Source organism: Nannobrachium achirus, assembly GCF_963921795.1.
Source record: "Nannobrachium achirus genome assembly, chromosome: 1".
NCBI classification, from domain to species: Eukaryota; Metazoa; Chordata; class Actinopteri; order Myctophiformes; family Myctophidae; genus Nannobrachium; species Nannobrachium achirus.
In genome coordinates, this window is record NC_137810.1 from 30,641,350 (window position 1) to 30,658,865 (window position 17,516).

At 44.6% G+C, this 17,516-nt stretch overlaps 1 protein-coding gene across 7 annotated transcripts in view; it reads left to right on the forward strand.

The window, feature by feature from the left end:
- The window catches only part of pde4dip (phosphodiesterase 4D interacting protein), a 106,323-nt gene that overhangs the window by 24,432 nt on the left and 64,375 nt on the right, over positions 1 to 17,516 (forward strand). The gene's annotated exons all lie outside the window — the stretch shown is intronic.

The window sequence follows — 17,516 nt, forward strand, 5'->3', positions numbered from 1 at the left end:
ACAAACAACAAAAGTCACGAGAAAGAGGATTTTTCTTAAATGTGTTCCTCTTTTTTTTTAAGATGCAAGCTTTCTTCAGCACCCAGTCGACTGGCAGGTAACTAACAAACCCAGAACCTTGACTCTCTCCTGGCTCAGATCCTGGGGCCGTGCCGCGCCAGCCAGTGTTGAGTAATGCTGTTAGTAAATACCAGGCCAATTATCGCTAACGAGGGCCTAATTGGATCCAGATGAACATTTATTGAATTTGTCAGAGAAAAAGGTAGAGTGGGAGATAGCTAATGAAGTACAGCCGGGGGCCCGGAGCGCTGCAATGGCTGAATGCATAATTCACCTGGCAAGGCTGCAGTGTTTTGTGATGTTTGTGGGTTTTATTCAATTATATGATACACTGGACAGACAGCACATGTAAAAAAAAATAAAAGAAAAGAGGAAAATACAATAGGCTTTATAAACCTGTGGGGGAAAAAACTCCAACCGCTTTTGCAGAAGTACAGAATCGATAAATAAGTATACGCCACAGCCTCTTAAAATCGTATTCCGTCCATAATCGTTAAAAACAAATTCTTGGCGCTGCACTGCAGTAGTGGGCGGTGTCCCCCCCTCGGTGCACATGAGGCGCTCCTTCCAAATAGTTTCTCAACCCTGAAATCCGAAACATCCAAAGCCTTCACGCGATTCAAAGCCACCAAGTGTCGAGCTGATGTCCCAGCCTTCCCCTCTGTCTTTAACCCAAATTATGAGTCGGCCTGTTTCATATACAGAGTCTAATTGTTGCTTTGACAGCGGACCATCAGGGGTTATGCAAACTGACTCCATGGTAGTGAATGTGGCACATGCACGCGCATATGCACGCATACAGCACGTACGGGTGCTTATAGTCACAAGCCACAGCCATTACGTAACAGGGGGAAATTTGTGATACGATACAACAGAGAGCCATACTGGAAGGTTGTTTTTATTTAATCTATCATATGGGTCACTATTTCCTTTTTTCTTAATCTCCCCTCAAAGCCAGTCTATGTAATAAACATTTACTCATTAATCAAACCAAGTTACAAAGTGCTAGCAACAAGAGCACTTAAAAGAACTCTTCATGCAAGGTTATACAGTAAACGGCCGTGTTGCAAACAGATGTGAAAAGTAATTTTGTGAAAGGAGTATTTTGCGGGGGAACAGTGATTTAAAAACAATGTACCGAGTTTGCCATCCTAATGCTTTCAGTCTGTCTATCCAACCCACAGTCCCACAATGGCTCCAATAGCAAATGCACAACCTTTGGTTCACATCCTAGCCCATATTGTACAGCACTAGCCAACTCACTCCCATTGTGTGGCAACTTTATTATAAAGTCAATAAAATGCTTGAGCTATAAGCACAAACTGCCCACTCCACTCTTTGTTAGTATGACCCACTGCACACACAGGAGGCTTTCGCACTGTAATTGGCAAGTGTGCTGACCTTACTGTAGCCTATGCATGCGTGTGTGTGTGTGTGTGTGTGTGTGTGTGTGTGTGTGTGTGTGTGTGTGTGTGTGTGTGTGTGTGTGTTTGTGTGTGTGTGTGTGTGTGTGTGTGTTGTGTTGTGTACATACATGCTTGCGCCTGGGCACAGGGCGTGCATGGATCATCACATAACTACATATGATTGTGTTTTGTCTATGCAGGTTGTGTGCATAATTGTCTCCACCAGCCGAAGGCTGAGGGGAGAGTATGTTTTCCCCTCCGTCCGTCCGTCCGTGCGTCCGTCCGTCCGTGTGTCCGTGTGTCCGTCCGTGTGTGTGTCCTCGCAGTTTGTGTGCAGCTAATCTCAGTCGCCGTTGGCCCGGTCGCTGCCAAAGTGAGCACACACATTCCCTGGATGCCAATCTAGAACCTCTGCCCTAAATTTTTCAAATGGGCTTTTTCTAGCGCCACCTAGTGGCCGATGTTCGCAAGACACATTTCTGTGCACTACTCTTACAGATTTTGTCCAAAAATCCTACAAATCGGTAGGCAGTATCTCGACAGTCATGTGATCGACACCGATCTGTCCGATTTTTCATATTCCATCCTGATTGGCTAAGACTGGCTTCCAAAGTTTGTAGGATTGAGCCGTTTTGAACAAACTACCTCAAATCCCAAACGCAAAGTGCAATTATCATGAAATCGCGCACACACGTTCCCACTAGGTCGAGGAAGAAATGCCACTTCAAATTTTTGAAATCAGCCTCATGGTGGCGCTATAACAGGCCGATTTGTGGTTTTACCTATAACTCCACCGATCAGTTTCAAACTTTGTAAGCGCACTCCCTAGAGGCCAAGGAAAAACCCTTTCTCTGCATTTTTCACATCAGCCTTTTATAGCGCCACCAGGAGGCCGACTTATGTAAAACACAATTTTTCCGATTATTCCTTGAGATTTTATCCAAAAATCATGCAAATCGGTACACAGTATCTCTATAGTCATGTGATCAAGTCCGATCTGTCTGATATTTCATATTCCATCCTAATTGGCTAATATTGGCTTCCAAAGTTTGCAGGATTGCTCAGTTTTTGAACAAAATGCTTCAAATCATCGACGCAGCTTGCGATTACAGTGAAATTTGCCACACATATTCCCACTATGTCAAGGAACAAATGCTACCCTTTTCACGTTGGCCCGTTATAGCGCCACCAGCAGGTAGCAAAACACATTTTTGGAACACAATGCCTCAAATCATGCATGCAGCGTCCGATTGCCATGAAAGGTCTAAGGTGAAGAACATATGCCAGCCTTTTTACATTGGCCTATTATACAGTAGCACCACCAGGACGCCTGGCCTGGTGGAGACCTGTGCTCGGAAGACCCAAGCATGCTTACTCAGTTATTGTCTCCACCAGCCGAAGGCTGAGGGGAGAGTATGTTTTCCCCTCCGTCCGTCCGTGCGTCCGTCCGTCCGTGTGTCCGTGTGTCCGTGTGTCCGTGTGTCCTCGCAGTTTGTGTGCAGCTAATCTCAGTCACCGTTGGCCCGATCGCTGCCAAACTGAGCACACACACTCCCTGGATGCCAATCTAGAACCTCTGCCCCACATTTTTCAAATCAGCCTCATGGTGGCGCTATAACAGGCCGATTTGTGTGGCCTGGTTGTTACCAGCTAATCTCCGGCGCCGTTGGCCCGATCGCTGCCAAACTGAGCACACACACTCCCTGGATGCTAATTCAGAACCTCTGCCCCACATTTTTTAAATCAGCCTCATGGTGGCGCTATAACAGGCCGATTTGTGTGGCCTGGTGGAGACCTGTGCTCGGAAGAGCACTGCTTCTAGTTCTACAGATGTGTTCTTTATGGAAAATAGAGCAAACAGCTAGAGATGCAATTTATGGCTCTTTGAAGTGAGCCAGAGCCATGGCTCTGGCTCACTTAAAAGAGCCGTTCAAAAGAATGGCTCATTTGGCTCTTTTGGCTCATTGCATATTTAAAATATTTTCGTTGAAACATGAATCCACAAGGTGGAACGGTCTGGCACCACATTCCTCTGCTGACAGTTGAGATCACAATTTTGTATTTACCCTTTTTATAAAACATGTGTGTGTAAATTAAGCTACCTTGACTAATGTTATTCATGCAACACCTTAAAAAAACCAAGCAGGCAACAATGAACTCGCTCCGCACTAGCGGCGTATATAGCCAGGATTTACCAACTGGCTAGGCCTGGCACAATGTGAGCTTGTACATCGGCTATTTTAAAATAGCAAACATTTAAATATTTACAGGGACATAATACAGTCATTTGTCATGGAAGTGGACTTCCCAAGCAATATGGAGACGTTTTAATTATAGAAATCGCTTAATAATTGTCTACGCTATGATCAAATCAAACTGTAGTGTCTTAATTTGCTTCCTAGATAGCTGCACATTGCCGCGCCGCACCGCACATCGCGGCGCCAGCGGCGCCGCACCGCGTCGCGAGCCAATTCAGCCAAATGAACGGCTCCTTACTCCGCGAACCGGATCCCATCGTTCACTTCAAAGAGCCGTTCAAAAGATTCGATTCGTTCGCGAACGTTGCATCTCTACAAACAGCAGGGTCAAGCCGGATGCACCACCGTGGAGTCGAGGGGCTTGCCTTGAATCCACCGCGGTGCATCCGGCTTGGCCGAAAACAATTAGCCCATATCTGGGGGAGGGAAGTGATCTTTTTCACTGTACAGTACGTACTCCTACGGGCTGGGGCGGCACCTGCCTGCGGGGAATGTTTAGTGGGAGGAGTAGGATGAAGGCTCTATGCGTCCTCCTCCTCCCAGTGGGCGCTCCTCACTGGCAGCTCAGCCAGTAGGGTACAACAGCAGTGGCAAGCAGTTCCAAAACTTCCAATTCCTCCCAAAATGAAAGGCGTACGAAAAAAGACAACAGAAAACAGCAGTCATTCAACTCCCTTCATCTCTTTCACTCTCTCCTGCTTCATCCCTCCAACCCCCCTCTCTTCCTCCAGCCACTATGTTTCTCTCTCTTCTCATTCCTCGCTCCGTCGCAATATCCCCCCATTCCTGCCCCCCCATTTCCCCCTCCTGCCCGACCTCCCTCATGCCCAAATTACGACGGTGCAGAAAACAGTCAATCTAAAGCTTGTGGCGCACCGTCCGTGAGCATATAGATTAGCTATTTCTGGCACACGACTCCGTCATACGACGTAGCATGAATTATAGGCATCATTCTCTACCACTTTATCCACCATCTCTTTTATGCCCTCCCCTCTGCCACCTCTGCTTCACCCTATACACCCCCCACCCTCACCCCCACTCCCACCCACCCAGCCTAGGTCCCATTATACAGTTGCTTCTCATCCTGCCAGCTGATGGTTCAGTGCAGTGGGGCCCTCAGGCTGCCTTCCCTCTCTCTTTGATTTCCATCCACGTTCAACAAAAGAAGGCACCGCTCCAGTGTATAAACACACACACATGCGCACGCGCACACTCACGCACGCGCGCACACACACACACACACACACACACACACACACACACACACACACACACACACACACACACACACACACACACACACACACACACACACACACACACACAGGCCTACAGTATTTCCATGAAAATACATGCACCCCACCCCACACATCCAAACACACAGATTCGGCCGTCTACACACCGAGACTTTCCGCACATACAAATATGGCGCAATTGACGCATGCACAATGGCGTGTGCAAGCAGATAGTCAAGAGCATGCGCCCCTCCACATACAGTGTGCGCCCGCCCCCGCCCCCTTCTAAAGTCACATCTGTAGATGTTCATCCATGCACACTCACATTGGTCACAGTCTGCAGGCACGTTGGTTTTAGCTGCATAAACATGGTGTTCCGTTCATAGCAGTGTGCTTACAGGAAATAAGGACATTTTTTGTTGATTTTTTTTAATCAATTATTTTCAGGCCCTGGAGTTATGACATCCATCCAGCACAGAATAAGACTAACACTTTTTGTTGTTAGCAAAACCCTGGATAGTCTGTAGTTTCAACACATCAAAAGGCACACTAGTGTCACTCATTGAGCTTACATACAATTCATATTTATGATAGCGAGTTCATGGTTCACTGAACTTCACTCGATCATGAATGGTGCACTGGTGTCACTCAATGAAAATAGCAGATCTACACGCTCACAGCCGCTAATGCTGCAATGCGTTGTGAGCTTGTTGACCGTTTTTTATTTGGTACACAATCCTACCGTGCAACCACTTAACAGGGCTTTAAGATTCAGACTAGAGTCTTACGCATCAAGAAGACAACAGCCTGTACTCTAGATATTACAGCTAGGGAATTTGTTTTTATAATGTCATAACACTTAACACTAGGTTGGGAAAGATTTGATTGTATAGTTGAAGGCTTCACAACTGTGTTCAACATTTACATTTTCTTAATAATTGCGAACACATATAGTGGGCATTTTCTAAGTAACAAGAAATCTTGTGAAATAAAATGTCGTCAACCAATCATCAATGCCGATGATACACGAAAGAAGAAGAAGAAATTACATATTTATTTAACAGTTTACACATGCTAATATGTGAGCTGATTTATTGTAACTTATGATGTAGTTAGGTAAGCATATTAAAGGCCTCTTTGATTTGACCTATTGTACCTTACCTTACAACAGTAAAGATAAAAATGTCTGAGTAATGTTACTACCATCAGCAATAAATTGAGGATCCATTTAAATGTCATGATGACCCACATGTTGAAAACTTGTTTTGGTGAGAGCTCTAGACTCTCCAACTGGCTTCTGTAATACTGCCATCTGTTGGATATGGTGTGCATTGCATAACCTAATCCCAGTCTTGTCTCTCTGGTCCCTATACCAGTGTCTATGGGGATCATATACCATACGTTATAGCGATGTGGAGATAGACCATCGTCATCCATCTCCCTGTCATTACTGTAGTCTCAAAGTAGTGTGTGTGCGTGTGTGTGTGTGCGTGTGTGTGTGTGTGTGTGTGTGTGTGTGTGTGTGTGTGTGTGTGTGTGTGTGTGTGTGTGTGTGTGTGTGTGTGTGTGTGTGTGTGTGTGTGCGTGAGTGAGTGCGTGTGTGTGTTTTTGGGCTTGTCTTTATGTAAGTAAGGAACATAAGAACATAGGCCTTGTAAGCTCTCTCTCTACTCGCACGCACACACACACACACACACACACACACACACACACACACACACACACACACACACACACACACACACACACACACACAAACACACACAAATGCACACAGACATGTCGAGGCCTTTTGCGGTCCAAGTCGTTCTCTGTTTGTCAGCTGGGCTTCATTCACAAAACCTCTCTCTGCCGGCAGCGTTTCCTCTGTTTTCTATTTGGGGTATTAAAAAAAGAGAAAGAACACTAACTTTGTTCTGAAGGTCTGTGTTTGTTTTTTCTGAACTGTCTGCTCTCTTTCTCTCCCCGTACGGCAAAAATGAATCCAAGCGAAGAGGCAGAAACTCGGGGATAGATTGGGTTACACGACTTCCCAGAGACAAAAGTGGCCTGTATGGCAGGGTCGGCCATGACAGTTGGCAGTGGCCCGGGCTCCGAGGAGAACCTGATACCATAATTTAGACCCGCCATAAACACAGAGAAATGAGAGACAGACTCTCTCCCTCTCTCTGAAATATAACCATGGGAAAACTGGGCACTGGCCGCAAAAGTGCTGCCCCCGCCATAACATGAAATACATGTTTTTATGATTAGACGCAACGTGTTTATCATTGCTTACACAAACCCATGGAAAGTATTCGGTTGGCCCTCCCCACACTGCGTGTGTGTGTGCGCGCGTGCATGCGACCCATGCGTGCGTAGATGTTTGTGAAGAGTCATTAGAGCAGGTACTAGTTTCTGCTCAGGAGATGACTGGGTAATGACTGTGTATTTACATGTGGAGATTGCACTGAATGGTTCTGGGCTCATGCTCTGTAGGGGAGAAAGCATATTGCGCCGAAGATGAAACAGTTGTCTTAACCACATGAACCCTAGCGTGACGCGTCCCTAATATTCTGGGCATGTCATAATAGGCAAACATTTGGCGGAAAAATATAAGATTGTATGCTCACAACACGCCGCTATTTTCAGTAGACAGATTTGGTTTAGAGGGAAAAAAGGAGGGGGTCAAGTAAAGTACAGACCTCTGCTGGACCTCGGTCAGTGAAGTAGTTTAAGTGGTTAATCATTATTTTCAAATGAAATGGAATCGGTCTGCAGTGTGTTTGCATGTGGAATCATTGATTACCCCTGTCAGTGCTGAATGAGGCAAGCATGTACAAGATTCGTTTAGCAGAACACTGCCCTGTCTGTCAGCAAAACGAGAAGCACTCAAAGACGAAGCATGTGAAGTCTGTTGGCTTCTTCAACAGAGAGATCAGCTGGTAGATATTTAATAAGCAGGGGTCATGGAGCAGGATGATGGAGAGAGGGGAGAGAGAGACAATCTCAGGGTTAAATGAATACTCAGAATTTGTCTGTAATACTCTGTATACAAGCTGCACGGTACAAGCTGCATGGTACAAGCTGCACAGAAGCAACAAGCAGTATTTAACTTAAGTCCGTAGCTTATTTTTGTATCCATGATGTGCCTCTGCTCTTCTCTTTTGATTTAATCCTCTTGCTGCTCACTCTGTGCCAGTGCCTTTTCATTCGCCTCCCTGTTAGCGGTCCTCTTTTTAGGGATGCAACAGTGAGTTGATTTTAATAAAATAATCGATTTTCAAAAAGTGCAAATAGCAGATCTACCAACTCACAATGGGCTGTGATGAGATGCATTGTGATTTTTATTTGTATTTTTTACTTTTGTATGCAACACCCTTTAGGGTTAGTGGTTAATCACACAGATTTTGTTAGTATAATTTCTTCATTTGACTCATTATTTATATATTAAAAAAACGTAAAAAAATAAGTAAGAAAGCAATAGTTGCAGGCCTACTCTTACTCTCTCTCACACACCTTTCACAATTCCTTCCATTCCTTTGCACCCTTTTCCATCCTCTCCCACCTCCACAGTTTTAGATAAAAAGAATGAATGGAGATAGAGGGAGGGTGTTAGAAGTGTGTATAATGTAGTAGGTGTAGGGTCAGGGGCCTTGGTTTTGGAGTGCACACATGCACAGACACATACTGCTGCACACACACATAGTCCTGTACTCAATATGCACGTATACGTAACCTTTACTCAACGCCTGTTGATGTGAGAGGGGGGACTGCCTCAGGAAGCTTGTGATTGGCCCTGAGGGGGAGACAGAGAGTGTGTGACTGCCTCCGATTGACTCATCTATCTGTAAATGATAAATGGGAGTGGGGATTGAGAGCACTGCACGTGGGTGGTGTGTGTTTGCGTTATGGATCGCCTGGCTCACAGGGAAGTGTGTGTGTGTGTGTGTGTGTGTGTGTGTGTGTGTGTGTGTGTGTGTGTGTGTGGGTGTGTGTGTGTGTGTGTGTGTGTGTGTGTGTGTGTGTGTGTGTGTGTGTGTGTGTGTGTGTGTGTGTGTGTGTGTGTGTGTGTGTGTGTGTGTGTGTGTGTGATTGAGATGGATGGATGCAGCGATTTCGAGCAGCACTACACAGGGTTTCTGGAATTGTGCTCGTTTGCGTGTCTGCGGAATGGATTAACACACGCAGGCAGGGTGTAGATGCATCGGTTCCAAGTAGAGATTGATGTGTTTGTTTTAGTGGTTAGTGAAAGATTAAAGAGATCTAAGATGAGATACCCCCAACACTCTCTGATTTGGTGTCCCGTATTTACAGTACTGTATGTCACAGCCAAAGGTTGAATGTGTGAAACATCAGTTAAACAACAAATACGTTGATTATGTTCTGTGTGCGTTGTGTTAATGGAAGTATGGTGTCAGCTAAGACCTCTAAAGCAGCCAAACGATAAACCAAATGTCTACATTGGAGATGGCTCAGTGGAGGACCTTAGGGCCCCTATCTGGTCTCTAGCCTCTTCTCAGCTTACCGATAGAGATGCTCTCTCTCTGTGTCACTCTCTGTCTCTCCCTCTCCCTCCCCCTCTCCATCTCCCTCTCCCTCTCTCTCTCCCTCTTCGGTCCCTCCCTCCCTCTCTGCCCCCCCATCTCTATTTCTCTCTCTCTCTCCCCTTTGTTCTGTCTCTGTAAATCCCTGTTGAAGCCCTTGGCTCCTCACGGCAGATCACTGTACTGTAGATGAATCATGAAGCAGAGGTGGGGCACAGAGAGAAAGACAGAGAGAGAGAGAGAGAGAGAGAGAGAGAGAGAGAGAGAAAGAGAAAGAGAGAGAGAGAGAGAAAGACAGAGAGAGAGAGAGAGAGAGAGAGAGAGAAAGAGAAAGAGAGAGAGAGAGAGAGAGAGAGAGAGAGAGAGAAGAGAAAGAGAGAGAGAGAGAAAGAGAAAGAGAGAGAGAGAGAGAGAGAGAGAGAGAGTGGGGAGACTGAGAGAGAGAGAAAGGAAGAGACGTAGAGAGAGAGAGAGAATAAGAGAGTAGGAGAGGACTCCATCAGATGTCTTCATGATGGAAGATGTGGTCGTCAGCTCTCCCTTAAGAACCACATGATGTCATCTCCTTTGTTCTATAAGGGTAATGGGCCTCCCCCAAGCAGACGACCCCTCATCCCCTCATAGAGATGAAATGTGAGCGTACACACCGCGCTACACAACACATGCACGCCCACATGACCACATGTACTGTACTGTATGTGTGTGGAGTTTGTATGCATACACGCATCAATGCAAAAGCATGCATCCACAGAGAAATATTGTGCTAAACAAACATGTGTGCATAGACACACTTACCAACACACACACACACACACACACACACACACACACACACACACACACACACACACACACACACACACACGTACATGCAGATAGATACACATGCACACACAACACACTCTCCCTCCTCCAGCTACGGTATCTGTGTGTTTGAATGCTGAGAGCTAATCCCACATAGAGCAGCCCTCCCCATGCCGTTCCCTCTGCCCCTGGATGAGGTCATTTCCTGGACATGACTAGCTCTCAGCTCTCACACCTCTGAATGCAGCGCTGGACGGAGCGCTGTTGAGCCTCAGATCTGCATCCAAGAAGACTGTACACTTTGTATGTCTTTGGCATCACACACATCGTCCATACGGCCAGACGCAAAACGCAAGGTGCACGCGATACTCACATGCAAATACACGTACATACTATATAGAAATGCCCCGTCAGTGCATCGACTCGACTGCAGTCAACCGCATCTGTACCGCGGCTTTAGTACACACACACAAACAGCCCCTGCTGGAGTAACTGAGCGGCTGTTAAACTTCGACATTTATGCACAGATTCCATCAGCCTGTTAAGTGCTGAGTTTTCTCTCTGGCAGAGCAGGCCCAGGCAGTGTCAGCGGTCAGCAGCAGCAGCGTTAGCCCCAGGAGCTGCCTGAACCAGGGCCTCGCTCCCCTCTCCTTTCCCCTCTCTGGGAGTATCGCCCTGCACCATCAACCACTGCTCCAGGCCAAGGGCCATCCGTCACAGCCCGCCCGGGGAAAGGCTCACTTCCGGGGGTCAGGTATCTCAGACTGCCTGGGTCAGGGGGAAGTGGTGGTGGAACATCTGATCCTGATCCAAAACAACGCTCCCGCAGCCCACGGATTTGATTCCAACCTTTTAAAGTCACCCCGTCCAGTAAAATCGTATGGTCTGGGACGGCTTGGGTTCCACCTGGCAGAGATCGGGCCTATGGGTATGTGGTATCTGGCGAGGGGTTGATATAAAGTAGAGGTTTGTTGTGGCATGGACAGGAAGGTGGACAGGTCCAGTCGTTGATTAGCCCCAGAAGGCCCTTCTAGTCAGACAGCTAGGGCTAGGAGACCTTGTCTGCCCTGCATTAGATACACTATTTATACTCCCCACTCCTTACAAAAAAAAACAACCATGACATCAGCTGTGTGGTGTATATTGAGATTGACTTGCTGTTAATTCCTCACAGCCCTGAGTACTATAGAGCCATTTCAGGCTCTGATTCTAAAGCACACTGTTGAATAGACTGGGTATTCTACTACAGGGCCAAAAAAGACTGTCCAGGGTCCAGGGCTTGCAGATTGTCGATCTACTTAAAAACAGTTTACCACAAGCGTGATTCACTGTATTTCTTAATGTCAGCAGAGGCAAAAAACAGATATACTTTCAGCACTTCAATGCTTTCATTCTTTGCTTAATTTGGCAGATCATATGCCAGCCTCCGTATTATTTATGTCAGCTATTCTCACTAAAACATCCTTTCATAAGATTCTCTTTTTTCCTCAGCTGAGATGTTTTCTCAGTCATCCATGGGTTCAAATAATTGATCAGAGCAATCTGGATTAATGCCTGATTTATTCTTTGTTGCATGCCACGTCGTACCGAAAGTAGGTAATTTACAACAGTATAAATCATCCTTTAGACTGTGGCCCCACTTGTCCCTGTTGTGGAGACGCAAACAATCATCTCCCAGCACCAAGCAGGCGCACACTTCGGCCACATGTCTGTGTGAATCTGCGAGTCGGTGTTTGTGCTGTTCCAGAGGTTTAGGCTAAATCCTGTTTTGTTTTATGCCTCTCTCGCACTTGGCATCATTAAGGCAATACGCCGCCGCGCAGGCGGGTAAATAGCCAATGGAGACGCAAGGACGCCTCAGCCCAAAGGCAGCGGCTGGCCCATTAGTTCTTAACTAAGCCCTGCGTATGACCCGCTCCTTCACACTCAAAGCGGGTGTTGTGGAGGCAGCCTGCACAACACCCACTTTCAGTGTTACCCCCCAGACTCACATACATATAAGTATACACACACACACACACACACACACACACACACACACACACACACACACACACACACACACACACACACACACACACACACCAAAATGGATGGATATCTCTGAGTCAGGTGTGTGAAAGTGTCGTGCAAGTGAAGTGATGTGTATGAATGTGTGTGTGTGTGTGTGTGTGTGTGTGTGTGTGTGTGTGTGTGTGTGTGTGTGTGTGTGTGTGTGTGTGTGTGTGTGTGTGTGTGTGTGTGCGTGCGTGCGTGCGTGCGTGCGTGCGTGCGTGCGTGCGTGCGTGCGTCCGTGCGTGTGCAGTGCGTGTGCAGTGCACTGATGTGTAGAATAAATGGATGCCTTTGTTTATTATGTGTGTGCTTATTGAGTTCAGTCCCTGGATTAGGTTTTTATGTGTTTGTGGGGAGCCAGATATTCAGCTGATGTGTTTTTGGGGTCATGCTTGGGTGCATGCACGTGTATGTGTGGGTAAATGTGTGCTGTATGTAGTACTGTATATAAGTACGCGTGCGACTGAATGTGTATCCATGTGCGTGTGTGTTTGATGTGTGTGCGCGTGTGTTTTATAAGTTACGTGTGAGTCCATATGTTTGGATTGAAAGTGTTTTTGTGGTGGTTTGGGCCAATGAATCTCATGTGCCACGGGGACTGAGGTTTCTTTTGTGTGCGTGCCGCACCGAGGTTGGCCGCAGTGGTGGAAAAAGTACTCACATTTCTTGCTTGAGTAAAAGTATCAATACTGCAATTTAGAAATACTCTGTCAGGCTGCAGCCACACCAAAATACCTAGAGTGGAATCCGCCAATGCATTTCAATGAGAATGGAGCGTTTTCTTTTTTGCAGAAATCCTCTACTGGCATGAAACCGCTCCATTCTCATTGAAATGCATTGGTGGATTCCACTCTAGGTATTTTGGTGTGGCTGCAGCCTTACAAGTAAAAGTCTGGAATTAAAAATGTACTTGCGTAAAAGTACAAAAGTATTGTTTTCAAAATGTACTTAAAGTACCAAAAGTAGAAAGTACTCATTATGCAGAATGTCCCATTTCAAGTATTCAAATGTATAACAATCTTTTGAAAATAGCAGATCTACAAGCTCACAATGCGTCGCGAGCCTGTAGATCGACTATTTTCAAGTGTCCGAAATGTATATAGAGCTGCATATAGGGTTGAAGTGATTAATGTATGTTTTGTAATAAGTTCATATAAATGTAGTGGGGTAAAAGTACAATGTTTGGATCTGAGATGTAGTGGAGTAGAAGTAAAAGTATTGGAAATCAGAAATACTCAAGTAAAGTACAAATACCTCAAAATTGTACTTAAGTGCAGTACTTAAGTAAATGGACTTAGTCACTTTACACTACTTTACACCACTGGCTGGCCGACAGGCTGGAAAAGCCATCTTATACATTCTTCATAGCATCAGTACTGCACCAACCCAGGTCCTGATGTGATGTTGGCACGAGGGCAGAGACCCACCCATTACCCACCTACCTACCCTAGTACTGCCTGCCTTATATTTCCACCATAGTCCTCCACTTACATACTGTACTGCTGGCAGCACTGGCTTTTACCACATCTGGCAATGATTGGAGAGGGAGGGAGGGATGGAGAAAGGGAAAGTGAGAGAGAGAGAGAATGAGGGAGCATTCTGCTTTATTTGAGGAGATGGTGTCTTGTGTCTGTACATAGTAAAGTCCTCAGTGTTAATTTGACTGAGAATGTAAAAGATTGTGCACAATCTGAGTATTACAAATGGATAAATGTAATGCAAATGTACCTCTTAAAGTGTAAACATATTTGCTAAATGATCTATTGGAGGATTGCGTTGCATCACTGAGGATTTTGAAGAAAAAAAAACAGTAGCTTTGAGGCCATTACATTTTGTCTTCCAATTGATGGTGCTAAACTATTAGCTAAATCTGTCCTTATGGGGGACTGGCTTTGTCACATGTTAAGCCCTTTACTCTGTCTACAAAATGATCTTTGAAAAACCCAACACTTAAATTGTAAAAATATGTATGTATACAGTATAAGCCTACAGGCTATATCTCACATTTACACACAATTGTCCAGGAAAACATTAGTGTGGCTCAAAGATGACATACTTATGTGTGAGATAACAGTGTGAGTTATACATTTTGAGATACACTTTATTGTACCCTTAGGGAACTGAAGTTCCCCCATGGGATGAACTAGGTATATACAAATAAAAGGGATTGTTATCTAATATCATTGTACAGTACATCATAGACACAGAATATACTGTATAGGCGTTATCTGGCACAATCAACCACAAACTAGTATACGGTACATACAGTACATGTTCTATGTTCTGGCAATATTGGATGTAGTATTGCTTGTACTGACTTCATTACAAGTGCTCCTCTAAGAACAGACTGCATAATAGACTGAAGGGATTTATAGTTCATACAACATTGCTCCACTTCAAAGAAAACCTTTCCCTTCACTGGAATGTACTGTATACTATGTGAGGTCACTATCTATAATACAGTACAATACATGTATTCAAATATGAGTAGCCTACAGATAGATATACTTGGGTGAGGTTGATCTTAATGAGTCCCGATTGTACATTTACACATAATACAGGTCTGTAAAGATGTGTAGATCTATTGCACATTTGTCCATGTACTGTAGTAATATTTTACTCTAGCTTATTTCTAACTAAAAGTGATGTTTTTGGACACTGGTCCCAGACAGAGACATTGTGTTACATACATCATGTTTCTTTAACATTACTCTATATTTCCTTTAGACTGGATCATTTTTGCAGACAGCAGAACTGTAAAGGTTTCTGCTTGATTTATTTTCCTCTGCAAAAGGCGTGAATCACAGCGCTGCCTTTTTTTCTTCTTAATGTCAGCCCAAAACATTCAGTGCCATGCGGTTTGAGAAGCAGTGACTCTTCACTGGGAAAACGAAATAGAAATAATTATAGAAAATAAATTGGATTGCTTTACATGCTTGTTAAATAGGTCTCGTCTGTTCAGCTTGTGTTTTCGTTAGCAGCGTGAGGACAGTAGGGCATGTGACCTTTCTTTTCCCTTGTTAATCTATTCAAAGTGTGAAACATAAAAATAAAGCTTAATGTATATTGCAGAGCCTTCAGCACTTAGTGCTTATTTTATGACATTGTGATGTGAACCTCCACTGATTCTGTGTGGATTCTGTGTGTGGTCGACCGAGGGCTACAGTATGTGGTTCACATTTAGCTTGTCACTCCTGCTCAGTCACAGTCTCGTCTGCCAACCTTGCCATCCGTTGGAAGTATCACCTGTACAAGTCATTTCCTGCAGTAGTCTATACAATATACTCATATCTTGATTGAATGCACTCTAAAATCCTTGAAACGTTTTCATGGCTTCGCTCTGTCAGAGGCAAAATGTATAAGGGCTAATCTCAGAAAGCATTGGACCGATCAGCGCCATATTTATTGTGTACACACTGCCAGTAGGCCAACTTAGTACTTGCACACATTTCTTTCACATTCACACTTTTGTCCCACATATCGTTAGCCTCATAGCATAAGTCATATGTTAAAGGTTTTCAGGATAGAAGAAATGAGAAAAATTAATTTAGTTGACTTAGGCAATCATTTGGGCAAAAAGTGACTTTGAAATGTAACAAGCATTCAGGCACTATAAAGTAGCAGTGTTAGGAGAGCGGAGTTACGCAAAACTAAAGCTCACAACTTGTTGCATTTGCGACACGTTGTGAACTTGTAGATCTGCTCTGGCACATGACACTACACAATCGTGATTATTTTTCATAATCGTCATAATCGTTTCCATGTTGAAAAACGTTCATATATTTAAAAAGAAAATAGTGGAAATAGATGCGACGCATTGTGTGAGCTTTTAGATTGTCTATTTCCTCTATAAATGTTCTTTTTTAAGTATAAAGTTGTCAAATATGTCAGTAATTTCGTTGTATATTTAGGTTATGTGTCATATCTACCATGTGCAACTTCAAAGCCTAAAAGCCAAACAGAAATGTAATTGTCAACGACAAAAAGACAATTAAATCGTTAATCGCAATTATTTGAGTGACAATTAATCGTCATGTAAAATGTCATAATCGTGACAGCCCTACGTGACACCGACGTAAGAGGAAATATGAATCATCGTCTTAACACAAAGCTTTGGTCTGAGCTAGTTTTGCCTATACAACAAAACGCCTCGTTACTAATTGAATCAGACAAAGTGCAGAAAAATAGATGCAGAATGTCCTGTCGCCGTCTAGCTGTCTTTCCATCTCTCCATATTTGCACAAGACTGACGTCATCATCAATATGATATAGATTCACATTGAATGCTATGCTGCTATTGGACCCTGTCTGGCTTTAATAGAATGATTGTCATCCTTTTTTCATTATTGTATACTCTACACAGGCAGTCAGACTATTTAGTAATTTATTTTACTAGGCTGTAATGGCTTGAACAGTAGCATAAGCCCTAAATCAGCATCCTGCAGCTTATTCCAAAAGTAATCACGCTCCACCCTATGATTTCACGTGTTTTAGGGGTATATTTGTGTCGTGGGTCATTTCTGAAGATGATTTAATTACAAATTATAATTCAACCGCCATGCCATGGCTGTACAATAAACACAATCAGACCTTCTCTCACACTATAGTGCCAGGTTTTGGCAGTACCAGGCTGCGAGACTGGAAAATCTCTTGTGAATTGGCATCAGGGAGCTCCTATTACTGGCAATGGAGGACTCCTACCATCACCACCAACCCCCCTGCCACTTCCTCCCACTCTCTCTCTCACACACGCATGCACACTCACGCACACAAACACACGCACGCACGCACGCACGCACGCACGCACACACACACACACACACACACACACACACACACACACACACACACACACACACACACACACACACACACACACACACGCACACGCACGCACGCACACACACGCACGCACACACACGCACACACACGCACACACACACACTGCATTCACAAGTTCCACTGACACTGACTGAACCATATTTTGACCCTAACCTCTACCTAAACCAGTGTTCATTTTGTTGATCAAGAATAAAAGATTAATTTAGTCGACTAAGACTAGACTTAAAGGTGATACACCATGAAATTTCACTTTTCCTATTTTAAAACCTTTTTTTGGGGTCCCACTAGCACCTTCTATCCTCACAAAGTCCCATTTCTGACCGTTGTGTC